At 36.1% G+C, this 27,808-nt stretch overlaps 1 protein-coding gene and 1 non-coding gene across 2 annotated transcripts in view; both read right to left on the reverse strand.

Moving 5' to 3' along the window:
- The window catches only part of UNC13C (unc-13 homolog C), a 586,721-nt gene that overhangs the window by 310,166 nt on the left and 248,747 nt on the right, over window positions 1-27,808 (reverse strand). The gene's annotated exons all lie outside the window — the stretch shown is intronic.
- On the reverse strand, window positions 5,037-5,142 carry LOC117802557. The gene has a single exon (XR_004625925.1). It is a non-coding gene; the product is annotated as a U6 spliceosomal RNA (small nuclear RNA).

Genomic DNA, 27,808 nt, shown 5'->3' on the forward strand with positions numbered 1-27,808 from the left:
TACACCTGAAACTAATATTACATTGTTGTTAACTGGAATTTAAATAACAACTTGAAAAAAGAAAAAAAGAAAATAATTTCATCTTTATTTTCCTTCAATTATGAACATAAACAACAAGCCATGTCTGTATTATGAGTACCTGGAAGATTTTGTCACCAATAAAACCAAGATATTTATATGTAATATTATCATTGTTATGAAACTTGCAATGTTATTTTTAGCTATCATTTACTGTCCAAAAGTATTCTTCAAAATAACTGATTTTCTTTTCAATTTTATATATTTTATCTTAGAAATATACAAATAAATGATTTTGAAAAGCATCCATGGTTTTCACCAGATTGCCAAATGGACTCATGGCATAAAAAATACTTAAGAACTACTGACAGAGTTCTTGCTCTCCCATTAACCTATGAGGCAAGATAATACCACACATTTAAGAATAAAACTTGCAGTATGACATGACAAGGTGAAAAACAAGCCCCACTATTTCTATGTAACCTAGAGCTTCCTACATAGAGTACTTTGGCAATTTCTGGGATTTTTTTTGGGGGGGGGTGTTATAAACCTTCAGGGGCACTAGTGGCATTAGGTGGGGTAGGCCAGGGATCTGGACACCTTACCATCTGCTGAACAGTCTGCATGATTTGAAATGATGCAAAGGCATTAATAAAGACACAAAATGCATTGAAAATCAACTCAGTTTGGAACTTGTTTTTTTACATATAAACACCAATTCTTCTACATATTTTAAGATATAGAAATTTCTTAGAAAACAGTGTCTAAATCACTAATAAAAAACATTAAAAAAATAATAAAAATAAAAAAAATATTAAAAAAAGCTCACAGCAAAAAAAAATAAAATAAATAAATGAATAAATAAATCACTAATCAAAGGAAAATTTTGTTGTTGCTGTTCAGAACTTTACCAAGAGCTGTTTTCCACTTTGAGAGATTATATTACCAATGTCAAAATCGCTCAACGTATTTGAATCAACGTATGTGTATCAGTCTGTAGTTTAGATAATCACATACATGCTAATTCTACCAACATATGAAAGCATGTAACTACTAAATTATGTATTCCAGGGTAGTTGTATATTACCCATATATGTTAAAATACATATTAGATTACATTAAATATTTTTTCTTTATATTGTAGTTGGAACATTATGCTGATCTTTTTGAAATTATATTCATTGATGAAATTATATATTATTTTGTTTCAGCATAAAAAAAGTCATCGAGAATTACTTTATATAAAGGGGGGTCATTAGGTCTAATAGGGTTTGAGAACTGTTAACTATTTCTACCTGACTTAACCTCAATGAATCTATAAAATGGAGTTAATGATACCTGTCTTAGAAGATATTTATAGAAATTAAGTGAAATAATATAGCAGTTAGTGCAGTGACAGACACTTAAGTGTTTGATCTATAGCAGTCATTAATACAATGTCATTTCATAAGCTATTTTTGAAGGTAGAATCTAGGTTTATTAATATCTCTGTTCTTAACATAGTTTCTGGCATGCATCTAGCATTCACAAAATATTCATTAAAAAATCCACAAAGTTTTGCCAAAAAATTCCCTTTATTATACTCAAAGGAAAAATAATGTCATTCTTAGAAATATCATGTATATCAAAGAAATTCTCCAATCTTGATAGCTCTTTTACCATTAAAATGTGATGGGAACAGTGGGGAAGGAAAAAAAATTTGTCAATGATACTGTACCCATTGCAGTAAACAAAACCACTTTCAGCCAAGGAGAGTGGTTGGAATAGATGACAGCACAGCTGTTTCCTATCTAATTCAGAATTCCAAAGATAACACCTGAAATTATAGTGAAGATATTGAGATAGAGAAATTTTTGGCATTTAACGCCAAATTTATATTAAAAGTAGCTCAGATTTTAATTTCTTTGCTACCAAAAAAGAAAAAAAAATCAATGTAGAAACAAACAAACAAAAAAATCAGCTCCTAGTTCATTTGTGTCATTCTCAGAAAAATGAAAGAAAACTTGGAATATCAATCAAAATAGTTATCCTTGCTATAAACTTAAAATGCAAAATATTACAAAAGCCGAAATAAATCCTTTTTTGTCACTTTTTGATAAAATAAATCACCGGAGTTCACATAGGTTCTAGGAGACAGACATGTAAAAACATTCTAACTGCAAATAACAAGAGCAATAAATAGCAAACTCTAGATAATAAAGATTGGTAAATATTTCTAGAATCTATTATTTAACAAAATCAAAATATCCTGTCTCATTTTTAAGAATAAATATTTGAGGCTCTAGTTTTTGTTGTAAATTTAAGGTAAAGATTTTTAGCTTGATACACACACACACACACACACATATACACACAAATAGTAATCCATATAAAACAGTATAACAAATATACATACATGCATACATTATAACTTTTCCTTGTACATAATTCATAACTGTATATGCACATTGTTTCTGTATGTGTCTATATCAGATGAAGAGAGAGACAATACTGTAATATCTCTTTTCAAATTCCTATTAGAAGTAACTCCTCTGTACCAGAAGGAAGTACCCCTTCCAAATGACTGCTCACATTTCCATTATTTTCTTCATTAATTTGGTTTGTATTTTTTGTTATTGTGCCATCAAGAGTTCACCATTCCCTCATCCATCTACTCACTCACCCACACACCAGTTATTTTTGGAGCGCCTATTAACACACAGACACGATCGAGACTTAGTGAGGTTAGATAATTCAACCAACCATACTCTTCCTTTTTTAAAGTCAAAATAAAGTGCATGTGATATTAATGGATTCAGAACAAATATAATCAATGATGTGCCCGGATTCCTGTGATTTTGCTGAAGGGAATTTGAATATCTCTGTATGCCTCATTGATTCTATTTTTTATTTCTTAATTAAGTAAATTTTTAAATTTAGAATAATTATAGATTTAGAGAAAAGTTGCAAAGAGAAGACAGAGTCCCTGCATGTTCCCAGCCAGATTCCTCTATTATTAACATCTTATATTACTAACATCGGTTCTGTGTTTTTTTCCTCATAAAGACATGCCAGTTCCTACTTTATCTTTCCCAAAGAGCTTTTTGTAAATAATACTTAAAAATAAACAATGTTTGCTATTATGCTTCAGGTTTAAGCTGTCAGAAACATATATTTCTGATCTCTGCAGAATAAAGACAATCGTGGGACCATTATTGCAAATACTGGAAATGACACGAGATTCTGCAGTGCATATAAAAGCAGAGATTGAGTTCAACAGAGTGTGGTGAAGAATTGTCACATATGGACGCTCAGCATCTCTGAACATTCTCCTTCCATTGTGGCTATATTCCTCCTTATGTTCCTCATCTTCCCAAGACTGAAGCTAGAAAACTCACATTCCTAGATTCCTTTGTAGTGACGGCCCAGTTATTTGACCTACATTTAAGCAAGATGTGAACTCAAAATTAAACAGAGTGAAGCAGTGGTTCTAGTCTGAGAATTTGCTCATTGGGCCACAGTGGTGGTGGAGCATTTAGTATTTTGATGCAGAGTTTCTGGTACTTAATCTCAAGGAGCAAAAATATTGATTAATGATGGCAATGTTGTTTTCTCCAAAGAAAGCCTGTGATGTAATTGGACATCGTTTCTCTATGGTGGCTTCAAAGGCAGGCACTCTGACCTCTCCAAACAGTCTCGAGCAACCTAACAGTGTAGGAAATAATCTTTTTCTGCCTAAAACTAATGACAGTGAACCCCAGTTCGTTTGCAACCAAGAATACTGACGAATGTAGTAACTCAAACAACGAAGGGAGCTTCGATAACAGGACTTCCGTGGAACTGACTGTGGAGGACATGATGGGGGCCACTAGCAAAGATTTCACGACCTAGTCTGGAAAGCCAATTCATTTCCAACAATAGCAGAACAGCTAGTCAAACTGTTGCTTGCTATACCTTGCAACTCTGGGCACAGGCAAGCAAAGCTTTTCTATCATGTGAATGGCTGGAATAAAATTTAGAACGTTGCCATGTGTATTAAGTTTGGCTGCTTTCAAAAAATGCACTACAGTAGAGATGCACTCAAACTAAATCCAGCCAGTCTGTAAGCAGCGAGGCAAGGCAGCACAGCTATGTCCAAAGAGGCCCACTCTGCTTGTGTCCTGCAGTATAAATTGGCTGAGGATATTATAGTTTGGAACCCCACAAGGTTGAGGAAAGCCAGCAGCTTCTGTATATAAAAATGTAACGTACATGTAACAAGCAAGGGTTTCTAAGTGCAACTTCAGAAAGAGATAAAATTGTTGCCCCTGGGCTTTTCAAACACTTTCCTTCAGGAAGTCTCTGAGCGACAATGAAGGGAATTTAGCGGCAGAGATGAAATCAGTGGTGTGGCATTCATTCCCGCCTTGGCATGCTTACTATTTTGCAGAGGCTGAGGCAGCAACCATGAGGTCAAGAGAAATTAATTAGAGCACAGGAGCTGGCAGTGAAGAGCTAAACTATGCAGGCTTATGTGGTTACTCATAAAATTGTCTTGAAGCCCATCTCCTGGAATCCTGGTAAATTTTCTAGGGAACAGTACTGTCAAATGTGCCTCAGGCTGGCTACAGCTGTACTTAAAGTAAATGCCTTATTCCTTCTGTCTTTCTTTTTCCTTCCTTCCTTCCTTCCTTTTCTTTCTTTTCTTTCTTTCTTTCTCTCTCTCTCTCTTTCTTTTTCTCTTTCTTTTTCTTTTTCTTTCTTTCTTTTCTTTCTTTCCTTTCTTTCCTTTCTTTCCTTTCTTTCCTTTCTTTCCTTTCTTATGGGGGCGGGGGCAGGGGGAGAGGGAGAGAAAGAATCCCAGGCAGGCTCCAGGCCCAGCGTGTGAACCCAATGCAGGTCTCAATCTCACAACCTCAATCCCACGACCCTGAGATCATGACCTGAGCCAAAATCAAGAGACAAATGCTTAATCAACTGAACCACCCAGGTGCCCTGTAAATGCCTTAGTCTTATGCTGCTGCTTATCATCATCATCATCATCATCATCATCATCATCATCAAATAAAGAATGCTTCACTAATTTGTATGTCACCCTCATGCAGGGGCCATGCTAATCTCCTCTGTATTTTTCTGACTTTAGTATAGGTCCTGTGAAGTGAGTACATTTAAATTATTTTTAGAGCCCTCTTTCATTTGCTTTCACTTTCCAGAGTACCTGCTTAGAGTGTAGGCACTGACAAATTGGGCAAAGAAGGTCTCCCGAGATGTAGAACCAAGGACCTGGAGGAAAAATAGATAAAAGAAATTCACCTAGAAAGCACAAAGGCCTGCCAGATGGGTTAGCCAAGTAACTGCTCCTGCTGCTAGGATCAGAAAGTCCTGAGTATCCCTGTCTAGCAGGATTCTATATTTGCTAATGTACCAACAATGGTCATGTCTTTTCCATTTTGCTTGATTGTATACGAAATAATTTAAAATGTTTAATTTATGAGCTGTTACTATTTTTTATACTTGCTGTGTTTTATGTCACTTAACTATTTAACATGTGTTTCATAAATCCTGACTTTTATGAAAATATGAAGTTTTGCATTTCAGATGGGAAATGATAGGCTCACAAAAGAAACAAAATTTGACACCAAGAGAAATATCTTTACATACAAGAAAAAATCTGACACATATAATAGAAAAAAAACATAGTCCCATTAAATCTCCCTCTACTAGACCATATCCAAACCTGGTTAATTAGATAGCCAAGACTTCTGGTTTAGTTTACCAGTTTGTGAATTTGGCTTTTTTTTTTTTATCAGTAGAGAATAAGATATTTTACTACACAAACTCTTGATAAATATTGTTAGACCCATTTGCCTTGTAGTTTTCCTTTAACTAAAAATAATTGCCTTCTTAAAGAATGGTTCATATGTCTAATTCTATGTTTTTTTAATTGTTAAAAACTGGTTTTATTTCCATAGGAATAAGATATGTTATTTCTTCCCAAATTAAAGGAAAACATTTATCCCTCTGGACTCAAGATTTCTGTGTGCGTGTATATTTTGTTTTTAATTCACAGGTACCGTATATCTATGAAGTCAACCACTATTTGGCCAAATTTTTTTTGGCAGCCATCCAAATGACTGATCCCTATGTAATTATTTATTCCAACTTTGCAAATGGTCTCAATGCAAATATTTTTAGATTTAGAGTTTCCCAGAAAAGCCCCAATACCTATCTTCAATGATTAAAGCAAAAAACAAAACAAAACCAAAAAAACAAAACAAAACCAAAATAAAACCCAGACCTTACCCAAGTCATCAGAGTTTAACTCATTCTGAGAATGATGCTTTAATCTGCGAGATGCCCCTGAAAGTCCATAAAGCCTGAATTTGATGGGAAGAAAGAAGCCCTTGCCCAAGTAATCATACTCGGATGGGAAGTCATTACTAATGTAGTATATTAACAAACAGTTGTTCGAAGAATGAAAAGTGCACCTAGAGTGGCACTAGATCTAATGAAGCGAGTAAAACATATATCACGTGGCAACTCTGTCCGGAAAAAAGCCATAGGAAGTGATGTACATTCAAAATCATGTCTATTAAAATTATGCAAAATTATAGCCACACATTTTAAGTGTAGCAAACGAGAATTCTATATTTGAAATGGTATTATACCGGGTTTGGTTAATGGAAACATTAAGAGAGAGATTAGGGGCGCCTGGGTGGCACAGCGGTTAAGCGTCTGCCTTCGGCTCAGGGCGTGATCCCGGCGTTATGGGATCGAGCCCCACATCAGGCTCTTCCTCTATGAGCCTGCTTCTTCCTCTCCCACTCCCTCTGCTTGTGTTCCCTCTCTCACTGGCTGTCTCTATCTCTGTCGAATAAAGAAATCAAAAAATCTTAAAAAAAAAAAAAAAAGAGAGAGATTAAATATATATGAATAAATGCATGTGCGCATGCACGCGTGTGTGCATGTGTGTGTGTGCACGTGCATGCATGTGCGTGTGTGTGTTTGCACTGAAACCAGCTGTAAGGGTATGTATCGAAATGTAGCAGAATTAGTAAACGTTTGTATTTTATTCTTCATATTTATCTGGTACAATCAACAAAAGTGTTCTTTAAAATATCCAGTAATTGTAAATAATCCCATTTCAATTCAGATCTTCAAGGCATAACACTGAGAAAATCAGCAGCCAGAAACGGGCAAAAGCCATCCTGAGGCAAAGCAGCAGCAGCGTTTTAAACAGTAATTAAATTCTCTAGTTACAGCTTAATTCTTTAAACTCTGACCCAGCAAATGGAAATACTGTGAGACACTCAGTGTTCATATTTCCTTTTAGTGATTTATTATGAATTATGTAACCCACTTCCATTGCCTTATTGATGTCTCATTTGTTCCTGAATTAAGATCCCAACCCTATTACCTTTGAATTCTATTACAGTAGATGAACAGACTCAGTTCAAAACCCAGGGACCATGCCCAGAAACTACCCCCACCTGCATTTTAAAGGACAATTTAGTTATGAGTGTCAGGATCAAAAAACAGTCCCCAACATTTCACTTTTAAGTTTTCTTGAGGTTTTTCTTTATAGTAATTGCACACTGTAGATCCATTCTATAAATTAATGACTAAGAAGATGATAAAAATAAGGACAAGAAATCAATTCTATTATTAGCGGCACTTTTGAAAAAGGACAGGAGGTAAAGAGAAATTCATGCACTGGCATTTAAAGGTTGGCTGAAAGAAGCCCTTGTACCGGAACAGATCCTAGAACCAAAGGGCAAAGTAAGACCTTGTAAGATAGACCCATTTGTCTGCCCCACCTTCGAGCCCCACAGTTAGATTATGAATACCTCAAAGTCTTATATTCTATCTTTATATCCAGTATTTTCTTCAGATACTAATGTTGCAGAATAAAATTATTTTAATAACTGTTTTAAGGATTGTTAAATACTATTAAAATATTAGCATTAATCAAAATTAATGATGTTAAATAATAAAGGTAAAAAACCTTCAAATACTTCAGTGTCCCTTTTGCTGTGAAGAGAGAGACCACTTACGAAGACAGATATTACAAGATCTATATGATATCATTTATATGTGGAGTCTAAAAAAAAACTAGTAAAAAGAGAGTAAAATGGTGGCTATCAGAAGCTGGGGTTGGGAGAATAGGAGAGGTTTTATTTAAGGGTTCAAACCTGCAATTAGTAGATACATAAGTCCTGGAGAGCTAGTGCACATCACAGTGAATATTGATAACATTATAATAGTCATCTAGTATGCTGAAAGACTAGATCTTAATTATTCCCACCACAAAAAAAGAAATTATGTGGCATGAGAGGGGCACTGTTGCTACAATAGTAATATTACAATATAGAAACATATCAAATTAAGGTTTTGTACACCTTAGTTCATATAATGCTATATTTCAAATGTATTTCAAGTAAAATTAGCAGGTAGAAAACTGGAGAACCAACTAGCCCCCTCAAAAACGGAGAAATGAATAGCTGTTTAGGTGTGGTTTCTATTCAGCATTTCTTTGGTTTACCATATATTTTCCCAACGCAGACACACTGCTCATTGTGTTTCTTAGGACAAGGATTTCTTCTCCCTACTCCTCTACCTGATGCGCATTTACCTGTCTTTCAACACCCAGAGAAAATACCTCCTCTGAGTGAAACTTCCCCTGGGAGTTTTTTGGTTTTTGTTGGTTTTCATTTTTCAATCCCTAGGAACTGTAGCAAGTAGATATTCAAAATTGCTTACTAAAAAAAAAAAAAATCACGGGGTTTCTTTTTCTCCACATTCTCACCAACACTTGTTATTTCTTATCTTTTTGATTCACCATTCTGACAGGTGCAAGGTATATCTCATTGTGTTTTTTTCCCTTTTGAAGGCATATATATATATATTTTTTTTTAATTTTTAAGTTCAATTAGCCAACACACAGTACATCATTAGTTTCAGATGTAGTGTTCAATAACGTATCAGTTGTATATTATGGTTTTGATTTACATTTCCCTTGTGACTAGGGACATTGAGCACCTTTTTTTGTGTGTCTGTTGGCCATTTGCATATGTTCTTTGGAAAACCGTCCATTCACGTACTCTGCCCATTTTTTTTTAACATTTGTTTGTGGGGAGGGGGTGTTGAGTTTTATGAATTCTTTACATATTTTGGATATTAACCCCTTATCAGATACATCATTTTCAAATATATTCTTTCATCCAGTAGGTTTCTTTTGTTGAGTTTCCTTTACTACACAAAAGGTTTCTATTTTGTGTTGGCAAGGATGTGGAGGAAAAAGGAACCCTTGTGTACTGTTGGTGGGAATGTAAATTGGTACAACTACTGTGGAAAACAGTATGGAGTTTCCTCAAAAGATCAAAAATAGACGGGGCGCCTGGGTGGCACAGCGGTTAAGTGTCTGCCTTCGGCTCAGGGCGTGATCCCGGCGTTATGGGATCGAGCCCCACATCAGGCTCCTCTGCTATGAGCCTGCTTCTTCCTCTCCCACTCCCCCTGCTTGTGTTCCCTCTCTCGCTGGCTGTCTCTATCTCTGTCGAATAAATAAAAATAAAATATTTTTTAAAAAAATAGAAATACCATATGATCCAACAATTCTACTACTGGGTATGTACACAAAGAAAATAAACACTAATTCAAAAAGATATGTGCACCCCTGTGTTCACTGAAGCATTATTTATAATAGCCAAGATATGGAAGCAATCTAAGTGTCCACTGATAGATGAATGGATAAAGAAGATATACATGTATGTACACACACACACAGGAATATTACATCATCATAAAAAAGGATGAGATCATGCCATTTGAGACAACATGGATGGATGTAGAGGGTATTATGCTAAGGGAAATAAATAAGACTGAGAAAGACAAATACCATATGATTTACTCACATGTGGAATCTAAAAAATAAATGAATAAACAAACAAGAATCAGACATAAATACAGAGAACTGATGGCTGCTAGAGGAAAGGGGTGTGGGAAGACAGGCAAATGAGGAGGGGAAGTGGAAGTTAAAGGCTTCTAGTTATGGAATGAACAAGCCATAGGAATAAAATGTACAGGACAGGAAATAGAGTATTATTGTAATAGTGCTGTATGGTGATAGATGGTAGCCACACTTCTAGTGAGTGTAGCATAACATACAGAGCTGAGTCACTATGATGTACACCTGAAATTAATGTAACATTGTGTGTCAACTATACTTAAATAAAAAAATAAAAACAAATATTATAGTAAGAGTAATCACACTCTTTTTTATTGCTCACTAAATATTACAAATATGCATGTTCCAATTAGTGACATAATTAGGTAGCTGAAATTGAACCATTTGTTTGAAGTCAGAAATAAAGTCTATTTTGGATGTGTGTTTGACATTTATTTGACATTTGAATAAAGACATTATCTTCCCAAGTCTGACTTTCAGTGGTGACATGCGGTTTTTTTTGTTTTGTTTTTTTTTGTTTTTTTCTTCCCCTTAAACTTACTTGCCCATGAAATAAAGAAGCTGTATGCCAATGATCTCTAAAGCAAAATTTAACTGTAAAGAGCCTGGAACAGTGCATGTTGCCCTGTTTTGCGGTTGTCCTATTGTAGCTCGAATATTCCAAGATCTGTGATTTATAGAAGTTATGCCATTTTATTTTCTTTTTTAAAAGATTTTATTTGAGAGAGACAGAGAGCATGGATGGGGGATGTGGGTGCAGAGGGAGAGGGAGAAGTCAACTCTCTGCTGAGCAGGGAGCCAGATGCAGGGCTCTATCCCAGGACCCTGGGATCCTGACCTGAGCTGAAGGAAGATGCTTAACCCACTGAGCCACTCAGGCACCCCAAAGTTATGCCATTTTCATTTTACTTTCAAGGACAAGGTGTATTAGGTATGATGGAGTAATAGAACAGGCTTGGAAAAATATCTGCCTGATTCAAATTTCATTTGAGCCACTTACTAGCAGTATGACTTTGGGCAAGTTATGCAGTTACATTGAGTCTCCTTGTCCAATCGATAAAATTAGAATATCAATAATTATCTTTTAAAGATGATTATATATGTAACACTTAGAAGGGTACTGGGCACTTAGGTTTTTAATTATAGCTAACTAATGCAGCTAATTCTATCACTCAAACAGATAAATAAAATGTGCCTTTAAGAGCAAACAAAAAGTTACTGCAGATATAGGAAACAGGAAAAATTTTAATTAGTCTAGTTATCAAAACGGGAAACTGATTAAATAATCAATACTAATGTGATAAAATCTCATTCAGATATTAAAAATACTGTTTTAGGTGAGGGTTTATTTGGGGGCTCTCTATACTGTTCCATTAATCTATATGTCTGCCTTTATGACAGTGTCATACTGTTTTCATTACTGTAGCTTTGTAGTTTTTGGTTTTTTTTTTTTTACACCCTTAAATTTTTAAGCATATGATACAGTATTGTTGACTATAGGTATAATGTTGTGGAGCAGATGTCTAGAACTTATTTCTTTTGCTTAATTGCAACTTTGTGCCTGTTGATTAGTAACTTGCCAATTCTCCCTCTTCCCAGCTCCTGGAAATGACCATCCTAGTGTGTGATTCTACGAATATGACTTTTCAATACCTCATTTAAGTGGAATCAGGCAATGTTTGTCTTTCTGTGGCTGACTTATTTCACTTTGTATAATGTCTTCAAAGCTCATCCATGTTGGTGCACATTGCAGAATTTCCTTCTTTGTCAGGCTGAATGATAGCCCACTGTATGTATATATCGCATCTTCTGTATTCATTCACCTATTGATGGACATTTCAGTAGTTTCCATGTCTCGGCTACTACCAAGAATGCTGCAACGATCATAGGAGTACTAAAACGTCTTTGAGATTCTGCTTTCAATTTTTTCTTAGGTAAATACCCAGAGTGGGATTGCTGGATCACATGGTAGTTCTATTACCAATTTGTTAAGAAAAATCCATACTGTTTCCCATAGTGGCTGCACTATTTTGCATTCCCACCAGCTGTGTACAAAGGTTCACTGACAAGGATGCCAAGACTACACAATGTGAAAGGATAGACAGGAACTTGGACCACAACGAAGGGGTCCCATCCAACAGGAGCCTGAATCATGGAGGAGACTCAGATAATGGTGGTGCTGTCCAAGGCAGAGAGAGAAGTAAAGAAACACTATGGCTTCCCCATCCTCCCACCTCTGATCTTATCCAAGGGCCTCCTCACAACTAAACCTACTGAGCAAGAAAATCTGGGAAATGTAACCTTTAGAGTTTAGTTCCCTGAGATACAGAGCACGCTGCAGAAACTTCGGGGACTAAATGGAAGAGCAACAGGCCGGCACTTATGCCAAACTTATGCAGAAAGTGCCCTAGAGAAATATGTAAAGCTATATACTTAGCTAGAAGTACTTTGTGGTTCTCATTCTTATTCCTTTCAACGTTTCTTTGACATTCCCTGAGAGGCATTAGCATTTGCATCTTGAGAGATAAAACTCCTATGCTAAAAGCATTTTTCTAACTCTTACTTCAAGAAAAGAACTGATAAATAATGACCATTTTTACCAGGTGGCACAAGGAGTGATTTGCAAAGAAAATTATGGTATAAAAATGCTTTGGAAAAAAATAATACTGCTTTATAAATATGAAACATTTTATTATCACTAATGTTCTATGGTCATTCTTTATAAGCAGACAGATGCTTTACAGACTTGTAAGAAAAGATTGAGCACCCTTTATCAATTTTCACTGCAATGAACATAATTCATGTCATTATATAGTTGTATTCAGTGCATTACTTATTAAATGTCATTGTCAATATTTTAATGCAAACATTGTTTACTATTAGTATTTACTTTTAAAACATCTGACACATTATTTTCTCTATATATCTAATTTGAATTGTTATAAATGTGATACCATTTGGCATCTTGACTTTTTAAACTTAATATACCATGAACATCCAGACACACACACGATTCCATTCTTTTTAGTGACATGATGTACTACATGATGTGGATGTACCCGAATTTACTCAGTTTATGCCCCCCCATAGATAGTAGATGGACATTTAGGTAGTATCCAGTTCACTGTTACAGCACGACACAGAACACCCTGTACGCATACCTTTATGAACTTGTAAAAATATTGTAGTTTGACACATTACTAAAAGTGGATTTTCTAGGGTGGAAGGCATGTGTATTAATCACATACACATCTGCATATACATATAAATCACACCTGATTACTAAAACATCCTCCAGAAAGCATGTATGTGCTTACCCTTGTAACTCTTTCTCTATACTTTCACAAATACTGAGTATTATCACTTTTAAATCTTTACTGATCATATAAGTGAAACCTACCTTTTCATATTATATTGACTTTAGGGAGCATATTTATTATACATTGAATGAAATGTGTATATACAATATTTGTGAAATACATCCCCTTCCCATACTAGTCCACCTGAAAAGGAGGGAAAAAAAGAAAGAAAGAAAAAACTAATAAAAAGCACCTTTTTCCACCCCCACCTTCTCCTTCCCCTCTCCCCTGCAGATCAAAGAGACTTTTCAAGAGCTTCTGAGTAATTCTGGCCAGAGAAAAAGAGTTGAACTGAAGAGCCAGAATTTATCTCTGGGGAAGAGAACAGAATTAGTCACCATTAGTTTCTATGGCACCTAATTTGCCTTTCTCTTAGATTCTCCCCCTCACTCTTTGCTGGAAAAAAAGAGCAGCTATTCTCCCAAGAAACTTTAAAGCAATGTTGGAAATGTCAGTAACAAGTTGCAGTTATAACAACTGCCTGACCAGACTTTATCTGAACACCACACTTGGCGGCAGCAGCAATCATAAAGGTAAACGCTATTAGCTAACAGCCCTCTCATTCCACATATCAGCAACACAGCACAGCTTATGGAAGACTTCTGCAATGATCACCAACGAATTGCTAAAGAAAAGAAATGCTAGGAAATCTTACATTCCAATTAGCTTTTCCATTTAAATCTAAGCTTCAATCATTTATTTGGAATGGAATTACTTCGTTTAAGAATTCATACATAGTAACATTGGTTATTCTTTAGTCCTCTCTAGAACCCCTTTGAGCTGGATAATATAGAAAACGCCAAGAGATGGAATCCAAAAAGAAAAACACACACAAAAAAGCCACTGCACAAACACAACAAAACACTGACAGCATCTGTGATATTTTGGCATCTACATTAGCTAAACTTTATGAAAATGAAAACTCAAGTGTCTTGAAACTTTAAGTTGAATCTATGTAATTATGAACAGCTAGAAGAAAAATTTAGCCAAACATCTGATTGTTTTCAAACTTCCAAAAGTTTGAGTAATAAATATAAAACAACCCAATTTGATCAACTGCAAACATGATTCAACCGAAAAAGTACAAAAAACCACTATCAATCAGATAAAAAGTTAAGACTAATGATTCAGGTAACATTTTAATAGAAGATATTACTTTAAATTGAATCATATGAAATTGCCATTTCTGTAGGTCAGCAGAGTTGAATATCAGCAATTTCATATGACTCAGCCTAGTAATAACCAGTTTTACATAATCAGGTTTTGTCTGTGTCCTAGTTTGTACTTGGCATGTACAAGAAATGCCATCAGAGGGTCACCTGGGTGGCTCAGTTCATTAAGCATCTGCCTTTGGCGCAAGTCATGATCCCAGGGCGCCTTGTTCAGCAGGGAGCCTGCTTCTCCCTCTCCTCCCTGTCTGTTCTCTCTCTTGCTATCTCTGTCACTATCTCTGTCTCTTTCAAATAAATAAATACAATCTTAAAAAAAATATTAAGTACCAAATAATTTAACAGTGAAGTTGAGAAAGCCATGGAGGTCTTCAAGATTTACTAAATTTGATCTGACCTGTATTCTATTCTTAGTTCTGTGTGGACAGAGTAAAAAAGGATGACACAATCTAGTCATAGTGAAAGCTCAAGAGGTTACTTTCACTGCTTATTTCAGTGCTTTAACCAAATAAAAAAAAAAACATTTTGTCCTTATTTTCCCTTCAGGTCTAATTCTAATCAAAAGCAGCAAAGTTTTTCAGGTGGAGACACAACTGAAAGAAAAAACAAGCCTCTCATGAAGACTAAGGGCATTTGTAGAATTTCATCAGGCAGAAAAACGATGCTGAAGATGCTAATGAAAAAGTAAATGTTCAAGTTCACTCACTGACGCTCAAGCAGCACACACACAGAAGAAAGATCTTTGAAATTTCTCGGGGGAAAAATGTCATTGAAGGAATAGTAAGAAGGGAGGAATCAGGGTTAAGCAATAGTAGAAATGAAAAGCTTACAAAAGACACTTCCATTGGTAAGAAATTAACTTTAGAAATTATCACTTGAAAATAATTAGTAAGTATATATTAAGGCTTATTTTGTACCCAACTATTTTAGGAGGTCCTCTCCCTCAAAAAGCTCAAAACTTAGGCGGGAAGACAACACTAATGTCCATAAAAGACATGAAAATCATTATGGCCTGAAACAAAAGTGATCTAAAATGCTGTGTAGGGGCACCTGGGTAGCGCAGTCGTTAAGCGTCTGCCTTTGGCCCAGGGCGTGATCCCAGTGTTCTGGGATCGAGCCCCACATCAGGCTCCTCCACTATGAGCCTGCTTCTTCCTCTCCCACTCCCCCTGCTGTGTTCCCTCTCTTGCTGGCTATCTCTCTCTCTGTCAAATGAATAAAATCTTTAAAAAAATAAAATAAAATAAAATGCTGTTTAACTACTGGGGGGAAAATAACCCATCAGTGCAAGTAGATGTGCCTACGATGTCACATTCTTTTGAGTAATGACTTATTATATAGAAATCAATAAGCCATGAAAAATTTACAACAGTACTATGTACTAATTGGCCCCTCCAGAAACCCCTAGTGAGACACTCAAGTACTTAGAGAAGGTGGCAGAGGCTGGGGTTCTGGCTGTACAACTGTAACTTCAGGAAAGTCTGAGACTCTTTTTCAGCTGTAAATGTGAAGATACAAATGCCTATGACACTGAGTTTCTTCTAGAATTTAAATGCTATTAGATGTGCATAACACTGTAAATGACAAAGTGCCAGAACACAACGGTGGTAGTGACGGTGATCACGGGCATCATCCCTGCTATGGTCGTCATCACCACCACCACCATCATCCTAGAAGAGCAATTCTGTATCATGAATTTGTAAAGTCTAAATGCATCATTAATGTAGTACTGCTAATAGAGCAATTAAATTAATTTTTGTCAATGACTTTTTTACTTAGTTAATTGAGGTATAACTGGCATACCATTAATTGCATATATTTAAAATGTGTAATTTATCAGGTCTGAGCACATGTATTCATCCATGTAACCACCACCACCATCAATATAACTAACATATCCATCACCTCCAAGAGTTTTCTTGGACTTCTTGCAATCACTTCCTCTTATCCTTTCCCTTTCCCACTCCTCAGACAACCACTGATCTGATGTCTTACATGATCAATTTACTATTAATTTGTTTTCTTTTTCTATAATTTTATATAAGTGGAAATAAACTGTACACTTTAATTCCTTCACTTAGCTTGAGATCTATTCCTATCATGTTCACCAACAGTTCATTTCCTTCTAGCACTGAGTAGTACTCGTCATACATCACAACTTGCCTATCTAGTCACCTACTGATGAACATTTGGGTGTTTTAGCTTTTATCTATTACAAGGCAATCTGCTGTAAATATTTGTATATAAATCTTCATACAAGCACATGTTTTCTTTTCAAGAAACCAGCGGTTTTCTCAAATGGTTGTACCACCTTCTAGTCTCACCACCTGCCAGAGTTCCTTGCCAACAGCTGGTAACAAAAGCATGAAGGTCTAAGGGAGACAACTGGACATGTACTAAAGTTTTTATACTTTGTGTGAAGTACAGTATCACTGATAAGTTGACTGTGATCATTTAAAGATGTATACTGTACATCCTAAAGCTACTACTAAAATAACAAAAAGGAGATATAACTCAAAGTAAATCAGATGTAATTATAATAGTTGACTGGTCCAAGAAAAACATGCAGAGAAGAAAGAAAGAAACAAAGAACTCACCGTTCTGCTAATTATGGAATGGTGTTTCATTGTAGTTTCGTCTCCCTGAATGATTAATGACATTGAGCATATTTTCATATGTTACTTAGCTATCCATGCAAATGTTGTGTGCACTTCAAATTAATGTGTACTCTGTTGTTTTTGGGTGAAACGTTTTAAGTAGCAGACCTACAAGTAATAGACCTACCTGTGCCTTCCTATGCTTAACATGTATTTCTTATAGGATGGCTATTGTTGGACTTTTTTGTTGTTGTTGTTCAATATGATAATCTCTGCCTCTAACCCTGGTGCTTAGACTTTTTACATTGAATGTGATCACTGACATGTTTAGGTTTTAATTTATCATCTTGCTATTTTTTAATTTCTCAATTTATTTAACCTTCCCTTTCCCTTTTGTTTTCTGTTTAGGATTTATTATATTTTTATAATTAAAATTTATCTATTTTGGTGATGTATTAGCTATAATATTTTTGTTCTGGCTTTTTAGTGGTTAGAGTTCATAGTACACACCTTTTATAGTACACATCTTTAAATTATCATAATCTAAAAAACAATATCATATTGTTTGATGTAGAGTATAAGAAACTTAAAATAGCATATTTCCAGTTGGGTCCTACAGACCTTTCTGCAATCATTATTACATTTTAATTATTACATAACAACTAATTGTTATTGTGTTTAAATGTTAAGTAATCTCTTAGATCAAAATAATAGTTTATTGCATTTGTTAATGTAGTTAGTATTGCCAACGTTCTTCACATTCCTTTTTATGTATTTAGATAATTCTACATTTTCATCTATCACTTGTCTTCTGCTTAAAGGACTCTTGTTAACATTTCTCATAGTACAGGTTGGAAGGAAAGGAATTCTTTCACCTTATCTCTGAAAGTCTTTATTTTGCCTTAAAATTATTTTGTTAAAAAAATTATTTTGTTGCCTTTGAGTTTGAAAGGTATTTTCCCAGAGTATAGAATTTTAGTTTGACAGTTTTTGTTTCAATAATTTAAAGATGTTGTCCTACTGTATTATTGTTAATATCATTTCTTATGAGAAGTCTGCTGCCATCTTTATTTTTCTTACTCTGTATGTAGTGTGTCTTTTTTTCTCTGGAAGCCTAAGATTTTCTCTTCTTCCCTGGTTTCAAACAACGTGATGATAATGTAACTTGGAGAAATTTTTTTCCATTTTCTTATGCTTGAGGTTAAGCTTCTGGAGTCTGTGGGTTTCTAGTTTTGATCAAACTTGAAAAATTGGCTATTATCTGCTCAAATAGTTTATAAATTCTTTTGTCCCCATCCTTCCCTTTTGTCCTTTAGAAGACTCCAATTACATGGTTTTGAGTGCTTGAAGTGGTCTCATTGCTCTATTTTTTTTTTAAAGATTTTGTTTATTTATTCAACAGAGATAGAGGCAGCCAGCGAGAGAGGGAACACAAGCAGGGGGAGTGGGAGAGGAAGAAGCAGGCCCACAGTGGAGGAGCCTGATGTGGGGCTTGATCTCATAATGCCGGGATCACGCCCTGAGCCGAAGGCAGACGCCCAACTGCCCTGCCACCCAGGCGCCCCTCATTGCTCTATTTTTTAAAAAAATTATCTGTGTTTCATATTTTTCTCTTATTGTATCCTTAATAATCTTTTCTTCTTCAATATCTCATGTGCTGTCATTCCTAATCAGTGTGCTTTTCATTTTACATAATGTATGTTTCATTTCTAAAAGTTCAGTTTTAATTTTTTTTCAATAGCTTTCTAATCTCCATTTAACCTTTTCCTTTTTTTGTTTTTCTTAAAGATTTTATTTATTCGACAGAGATAGAGACAGCGAGAGAGGGAACACAAGCAGGGGGAGCGGGAGAGGGAGAAGCAGGCTTCCTGCTGAGCAGGGAGCCCGATGCGGGGCTTGATCCCAAGACTCCGGGATCACACCCTGAGCCAAAGGCAGAGGCTTAACGACTGAGCCACCCAGGTGCCCTCCATTTAACCTTTTTCTTATGCAGGGTTGTTTTATACTGATTTTTCCATGGTCTCTTTGGGTGGCGGTTTGAACAAATGGCATTAGTGAGTGAATGGAATACTGTGGTAAAAGAAGAAAATGAGTCCTGCTTCTTTTACTTCACTTGTTGGATGAATTCTTCAGGAACATTCTATTGACCTCCCTGAACTTTAGCGTTCTCATCTGTAAATGACAACAACAATGCTTCATAAAGCACAATGAAGTATAATACTTGTGACTGGAATCCAAGTACTGTAATAGCTACACAAATATCAGTGCCTATAATTATGAGATTTGCAATGATTTGGGTTTTAGCCTTTCCTTCCTAGACATTTATATCTCTTCAACAAGGCACTTGCCTATTTAGAACTTCTTTTGCTCAGCCTTCAAATACTATCATGCTTTAAACACCCTTTATTTAGAAATAACTAAGTATCCTGTTGTCAAGCCCAGCCAAGATGGCAATACCAGCCAGAATTGTCCATTCTTCTCTAACTTCCAGGGATTGGCTCTCCCTCCCCAGCTGATGACAGAAGCTTCAGCACCATCTCTATTACAATTAAAAAAAAAAAAAAAAAAAAAAAAAAAAAAAAAAAGCTCTGTAAAGGGGAGCAATCATCTTTCATATTTACCTCAGCGTCTGTAGCACCTAGAAGAGTGCCTCATGAATGAATTATTTCTCTAAAGATTGTCAGAGCTGGTACTGAAAAAAATAAATGCCCAGAAAATTAGATTTTACACTTGATTTTTCTGGGTTTTTCAATGGAGATCTGTAAACTTCCAGTTTGGCTAGATATGGGAGTAGCGTGTTGCTTTTTCCTGCCTTCAAAATGGTTGGTCTACACACAGGGTACCCGCAAGAGGTGGGAAGATGAACCAAACAGAGGTTGACTGGAATTGTAATATTTGGGTCTTGAAAACCCTTGACAGATTTGGGTGGTTATAATGCCTTGACTAGATATATTCTACTCAGGGGCAATTTCTTCAACCTACAGGGCCAAATCAGTCAACAGCAGACCACCAGAATTTCCCTTCTCTCCCTTCCTCACACAAAGCACAACTGATGGGTGTAAGGTGTTCTTACCACAGCCTGGTATTTAATAATAATGAACTGTACTAATTGGATAAAATGCAAAGAACCTTCCTGGCAGAAATGCAAAGAAACCTTCCTGAGTGCTAGAGTTCAAAGACATATGGTCACAGGACCGAGGCTATCATGAACCACGTGAAGCTGATGATATGAACAGCTACTGAGCAGTGACCAAGAATAAAACCAGAGTACAGAGGAGAGAGGGAAGAAGAAAGAGCAGTGGGAGGGAGGGCAGGAGCGACAGAGTGATAGGAGAAAGAGAGGGAGAGGAGAAATAAGTAGAGATAGAGAAAAACAGATACAGATGAACAAACTGTCAGAGAAAAATAGGAATCAAAAGGCATAATAATTTCTGCCATTTTGGAGTTCTTATTTGCTTTTTCCTGGATTCCTGCAAGGATTTTCTGTATCCATGTAAAAATCCCTTTTCCATGGTTCAGTTTAAGTGTCAGGTGGTTCTTTTTCTTCCCACCAAGAGGGACGTCCTCCCTGCCCCCAAAAGTTTGTTGTTTGTAATCCAACTTCTCCCTCAAGATTTGGGGGATTTCGTTTGAATTCTATTTAATCCTCAGTTTGAAACTAAGTACAAGGCCTTCTGTATTTTGGTCTATGGAATATCACAATGCCATCTCTAAGGATCTGTCCTTATCTGAAATTACAGGGTTTGTTGACTGGCAATCAGTTCTCTTTGAGGACCCTATGTTTAGCGAATTCAGCCCAGATCTCTTTCCACATACGCTTCCTCTCCTTATTACAAAACCCTTTGTTTCTGGACTGAAGCAGTGATAAAGTAAATGTATTTATTCTATTGGCTTTGTTGTGTAGGGATGGGTAATGGCTCATTCTCATTTACTAAGTGAAAGGCAGTATTGGTTATTATATCTCCTCATTGCCAGGCATATTCACAATGCAGACAATGATTAGTAAACAAATTTCTAATCCCATAAAGTGTGACTAAACTCCTTGCTTTAGACAATTGTGGAACAATCTTCCTGACAAATGACTTCCTGATGCTAATACCATTGTTGTAAGCTAGCTCAGACAACTGAGGAAATACTCCCTTCCCATGTAGCCCAGAAAAGGCCTGTGCTAGTAATCTAGGCAATAAATCAAATCACTGATTACATTCAGGCTGTCATTTTAAAATATTAATCTGCTGTGCTATGGAGCTATTAGTATTTAATTGCGGTATTTAAATAAGCTATCTCCTATAGAGCTTAGTTTATGCTTAATTCCTGCTCAGTCCTCTGCTGAGCGGCACATGGCATGGTGGAGAGCCATGGGCCTGAGGCACTGTGTGTACCACACATTTGGTTAGCTGTGAATTAAACATGGCTGACATTCTTCCAAAAGACCAAGGCAATTATGCTTCTATAAACAACAGCTTTACGAGTTTCTGATGCTTATATGTTAAGAGTTTGCATGTTCATTTTCTCTTAACAAAAATTTTATTGTGTCAAGGTGGGGAGTAATTTTTTTTTCCACACTGCCCACTGTGAGACAGATTCACAGGGGCTAAAGGGTTTTCTGGAGGTCAAGAAGCATGTTAATCCAGAAAATTTCTGGAACTCAAGTTTATAAACGAGTAGGCCAAACAGCTTTTTGGTATAACGTGAAGTCACTCATCAAGTCAGTACTTTCCATGGACCTTGTAAGTACAGTGATTTGCATAAAATGGGCACAAAGGAAATGTGGGTAGAATTGATAGCCAATAAGCAAGTGGAGGTGATTGTCCAGTCAACTACATAAGTAAGGTGTGCAAACACCACTACTCTGACTACTCGAAACCACCATAAATAAATGAGGCTATGTTTGTAGCTCTACCACAGAGATTGTGTTGACTAGACTTTGTTATTAAAATAATTCTTTAATACAAATTAAAAATATAACGGACAAAGGGAAACCGCTTACACTGTTGGTGGGAATGCAAAGTGGTGAAGCCACTCTGTAAAATAGTATGGAGTTTCCTCAAAAAGTTAAAAATAGAATTAACCTATGTTCCAGCAATTGCACTACTAGGTTTTTACCAAAAGAATACAGACACACTAATTCATAGGGGTACATGTACCCCAATGTTTATAGCAGCATTATCTACAATCTCCAAATTATGGAAACAGCCCAAGTGTCCATCAACTGGTGAATAGATAAAGAAGATGTACACACACACACACACACACACACACACACACACACTGGAATATTAATCATCATAAAAAAGAATGAAATCATGCCATTTACAATGACATGGATGGAGCTAGAGAGTACTACGCTAAGCAAAATAAGTCTCTCAGAGAAAGACAAATAGCACATGATCTCACTCATTGGTGGAATTTAAGAAACAAATGAACAAAGGGAAAAGGGAGAGAGAGAGGCAATCCAAGAACAGACTCTTAACTAGAGAACAATCTGATGGTTACCAGAGGGGAGGTGGGGGGGGGCTGGGCGACACAGGTGATGGGGATGAAGGAGTGCACTTGCTGTGATGAGCACTAGGTGTGCTACGGAAGTGCTGAATCACTACACTGTCCACCTGAAACTAATATACCGTACATTAACTGGAATTTAAGTCAAAACTTAAAAAGATAAAATATTAAAATTAAAAAATAACACATGCCTGCTACCTTCCCTCTAGGAGGGAATCAGCATGAACTTTTATTTCATAAGTTACCAGAAACAAAGCACCATCAACTATAGAGTCTTCTAGAAAGAACAGTATCTATCTAAAATGTAAGCCTTGTAACTCCAAAATTTCTTACTCAAATAGACAGACCATACTGCCATTTCCTCTCTTAAACTCACTGAAAGAAACTTACACCTTTTCCTCCTGAAGCAATGATTTATGATAAGCATAAAACATTTCATTAACCATAGCATAGGAAAATAAAATCAAATGTCATAATTATGAAATGATCAAATATACAACTTACTAGGATTAAAGAACAAAGATAACAAGCACCTTAGATTTATGTAATACTTTATCATTTCAAAGCTCTTTCATATACTTTATTTTAATACATACCCATATGATGCTTTAAAAATGATGTATGTTTACAACCCCTCCTAACCCATATTTCTGCCAGAGAGCAAATGGTCATGCCTCTGTTCTCAGCAAACACTCTTCAGAGTGTCTCACCCTTAAAATCACACAACATCTTGGTCTTTTGAAGATGAAAATTTCAAACTTCTTTTTTCAACTCATGGTGAGAGAGGCAAAATTAAAAGTGAAATGACTTAGCATTAATCTCTGGAGGGTATCAAGTTGCCTTTAATGGGGGGGGATTATTAAGCTTTCAAAAATTTCTTTGTCATTTTCATTTTACCAGCTTTGGACTGCCTGTTTCGTTCAGGTCAAAGCACTTTTCCTAAGACAATAGTTTAGATGTTGGAAAAAACACCCTTCTTTATTTTTATTTGCAGCTTCTCTGTGGCTTCAGAATGGGGGACTGCTTTGCAGTCTTAGCTCTACTATAACCTACCTGAGATTCAAGTGTTTTACCAGTAAAATGAGGGAGTCAAATAAAAGAATCTCTTGGATCCTGTGCCAATTTTGGTTCTACAATTCTTATTTTGGTAATACTTTCCTTTTACGGCACCTTGTTCGTTAGTCTTTTCTTGGCCTCACTATTCGGATTAGAACTTTTATTCCTACATGCAAACATTACTGCCATGTTTGCTCTGAAGTCCTGAATCTTACCACAAAGAATGTCTTCATGTTACTAAAGCTAATAATGATAATAATTAATGATGATAATACTGCCATTTTGAATGCTTACCAACTGCCATGAAATCTATATACATTATCTCAATATAACAATCCAGTGAAGTATGCATCGTTATCCCAGTTTTTCATATTGGGAAAACTAAAGCTCAGAATTTAATTCCCCAAAATGCAAACTATAGTCATACTATTAATAAGCTATCTTATTTTCAGAATGTCCGGATACCATTTTACACTCCAGCTCCCAGGACAGAACTGTCAAGGTAGTGGGAGGCATGGATGAGCTCATCTATGACATGTAAGCATTTTTCAAACTCTGCACATAAATTCACTATGAACTCATTTACTCCTGAAAAAAAAAAAAAACCCTTACAAAAGAAGATAAATTTGCAATTCCCATGCCATCTCTTGGTGAAATGAAAGCATGCACAGGTAGATCCAAAATAGTATTTCTGGAACCAGTGATGTAAAACCTCTATATTAAGAATGGGATCATGGAGTTCTAGAAACTGGCAACAAAAAGAGCTACTGTGGAAAATTTAGGCATTTGTTTTTGGTATTCTAGAGGGGACAAATAGAAGATATGTGTGAGTATAACTTAACACACATATTTTGTCAGTAAACTAAAAAGAAAATTGTGAAAAAATTATGCAAATTATATATATATATAAACAACAGGGTGCAATGGGTTTGAATTTGAATTTCTTCTTCCTTGAAAGCAGTGTTGCTTAAAAAAAAAGATGCATTGTATTTGCCATTGTAGATAATGCCTCCTCTCAAAAGAGGGGCATATGGTAAATTATAGGAAAACTGCCCCCAAATTAACCAACCATTCCAGTATAGTCTTTTGTGTACTTGACCCATCAATTATGAGGAATTCTATTTTGTTTGGTGGGAACAAACACTATCCCTGACCTAGATGAGCACCAGGCACTGTCATACCTAAATCTTTTCGTGGCCCTTACCTAGTTCTTGGGTAGTTTCCTCACGTGAATGCACTTATCATTATTCAGCTGATTTCTCAAGGGAACCCTTTGTAGGATTAAAATATTAGAATAAGTATTTCCACTACTGTGGTCCTTTGGATGGAGGCTTTATTTCACACACATAACTGGCAACCTATGGATCAAATAGCTCTAGAATTAAGATGTTGTTTGACATGCCTTGTGTTGGTTCTCACACTGTTTTATTTCATTTTGCTTACAAATCAAATTGAGATTTTCAGACTTTCTAATTGTAGTCAAGAAGGAATAATGGACTAGAAATACCCTCCCATGTGAAAAATCAAAAAGTGAGCAAAGTAGATGGTTTCAATATACAGGAGATCTGTCAAGGAAGGACCGTGATCCCAAGGAAACAGAAAACAAAGATGAGCCTTGCGATTACTTCAGCTAACTGCCTTGACATAGTTTTTAGGTGGCTGTACAGGGAAAGGGAACTCAGGTGGAGTCTACCAGACTCTTTGAGGTGAAAAGACCGACCCAAAAATCTGGGAAGACGAAGGCAGCTAAAGGCCACAGGCATAATGTCAAAAAGAAGAGACATGAACAGAAGGAAAATTTTGACAACCTGCCAAGGGTCCCTCTCAAGTGATCAGGTGAGTCATGATAAGGGCACACATTGAAGCTACCCAAGGCCGGTTAAGATGCATCAAAAGGATTAGGTCTAAAGTGCACAGCACTCACTGAGACCAGAAATAGTGCTGGTTTCTACCTGGAAGACTTGAAAAATGTATCATTCATGAGTCAGTAGGCAGAGTACACAGCAGAGTCTTGCTGTAGGATTGAGGAATAATTAGCCCAAAGCTGAGTATTCTAAAAGCAATACCCAAAAAATCAAACTGTTTCCATGTAACTTAACTAAGTTTCAGAGCAAAGTTCAGTAATATTTACAGGATGTCAATAATACACATCAGCCAGCGCGGTATTATTTGCAGTGTCTGGCATCCAGTATACAACTACCAGGCATGTGAGGTAGCAGGAAAATGTGACACACAATGAAGAGAAATACTGATCAGTCTAAACTGACACAGACGTTAGGATTGGCAGCCAAGGACATCAAAAGAGTTATAAGTTTCGCATGTGTTCAAAAAGTGAAGTAGACAAAGACGGTGTCAAGGGAATAAGACGACAAGTCACAGACGGGGAGAAAATATTTTCAAAAGGCACATGTGATAAAGGACTACTATCCAAAACATTCAAAAGACTTCTAAAACTCGATAATAATAAAAAAAACCTTAAAAAATTCTTCTTAAAAATCTCACCGAAGATATACAGATGGCCAGTAAGCATTAAAGGAATCAGGAAAATGTCATCAGGAAAATGCCAATTAAAACAACAATCTACCACCATACCCCTATTAGAATGGCCAAAAGCTGGAACACAGACACCCCCAAATGCCCAAGAGGATCCAGCACAACAGGAACTCCCATTCATTGCTGGTGGGAATGCAAACTGCCACAGCCACTTTAAAAGACAGTTTGACAATTTCTTACAAAACGAAATATACTCTTACCATACAATTCAGCAATTATGCTTCTTGGCATTTACCCAAAGAAATTGATAACTTATGTTCACACGAAAACTTGCATATGGATGTTTATAGCAGCTTTATTCTTAATTGCCAAAACTTGGAAGCAACCAAGATGTTCTTTGGTAGGTCAATGGGTAAACAAACTGTGATGCATCTAGACAACGGAATATTATTCAGTGCTAAAAAGAAATGAACTCTCAAGCCACGTAAAAGACATGGAGTAAGCTTAAATGCATATTACTAAGCAAAGAAAGCCAACACAAAAAGGTCACACACTGTATGATTCCAACTCTATGACATTCTTCAAAAAACAAAACTATGCAGACAGTAAAAAGATCAGTGGCTGTCAGGGATTCGGGGTGGGTGGGGGAATGAACAGGCATAACACAGGATTTTTTTAAGGCAAAGTACTCTGTATGATACCATAAAGATGGACACACATCATTATATATTTGTCCAAATCCACAGAATATAAACCACCAGCAGTGAACCATAATGTAAACATGGTCTTTGGGTGATAATGTTATGTCAGCATAGGTTTATCAATTGTGGGGGGAAAAAATATATATACACACACACACACACACACACACACACCATTTTGGTGGATGGGGGAGTGTTAGTAATAAGGGGATGCTATGGATATGTGGGGGGTAGAAGGTACATGGGAAATCACTATATCCCCCCTCAATTTCTCTGTGAACTTAAAACTTCTCTAAGAAAATGAAGTCTTAATTTAAAAAAAAATTGAGTAGAGACGTGGAAGATACAAAGACCCAACTTGAACTTCCTGAAATGGAAATTGAAATATCTGAGATGAAAAATACAGCAGCTTGGATTAGTAACAGATTAGACAGGACTGAAGAAAAGGTGAGTGAATTTAAACACACAGCAAGAGAAATAATCCAAAGTAAAACACAGAAGAAAAAAGAGAGAGAAAGAGAAAAGATTAATAAACATTCCATCAGTGGGTTGTGGGACAACTTCAAAAGGCCTAATATATGTATAAGGGGAATCTCTAAAAAGTAGAGACAGAAAGAATAGAGAAATAGCCAAAATGTTTCCAAATTTGAAGAAAATTGCAGACTCACAGTCTCAATTGATTCAGCAAACCCCATGCACCAGAAACACAAAGAAAGCCACACCATGGTACAACACAACCATATTGTGCAATCGAGTAAAGAAAACATTGTCTTTATAGCAACTAGGGAGGAAAAAGACATGCACAGAGGAACAAAGATGAGAGAAAGAATGGATTTCTCACTGAAAACAAGGAAAGCACATGAACACAAAGATGATGGAAAAATATCTTCCAAGCAATTGTTTTTAAATGGCATTCAGAATCATATGAGCATTTCAAAAATGCAGTAAAAGCATTAGACAAACTACATCTGTTTCTGATCAAAACTTT

Source organism: Ailuropoda melanoleuca, chromosome 5 (genome assembly GCF_002007445.2).
Source record: "Ailuropoda melanoleuca isolate Jingjing chromosome 5, ASM200744v2, whole genome shotgun sequence".
NCBI lineage: Eukaryota > Metazoa > Chordata > Mammalia > Carnivora > Ursidae > Ailuropoda > Ailuropoda melanoleuca.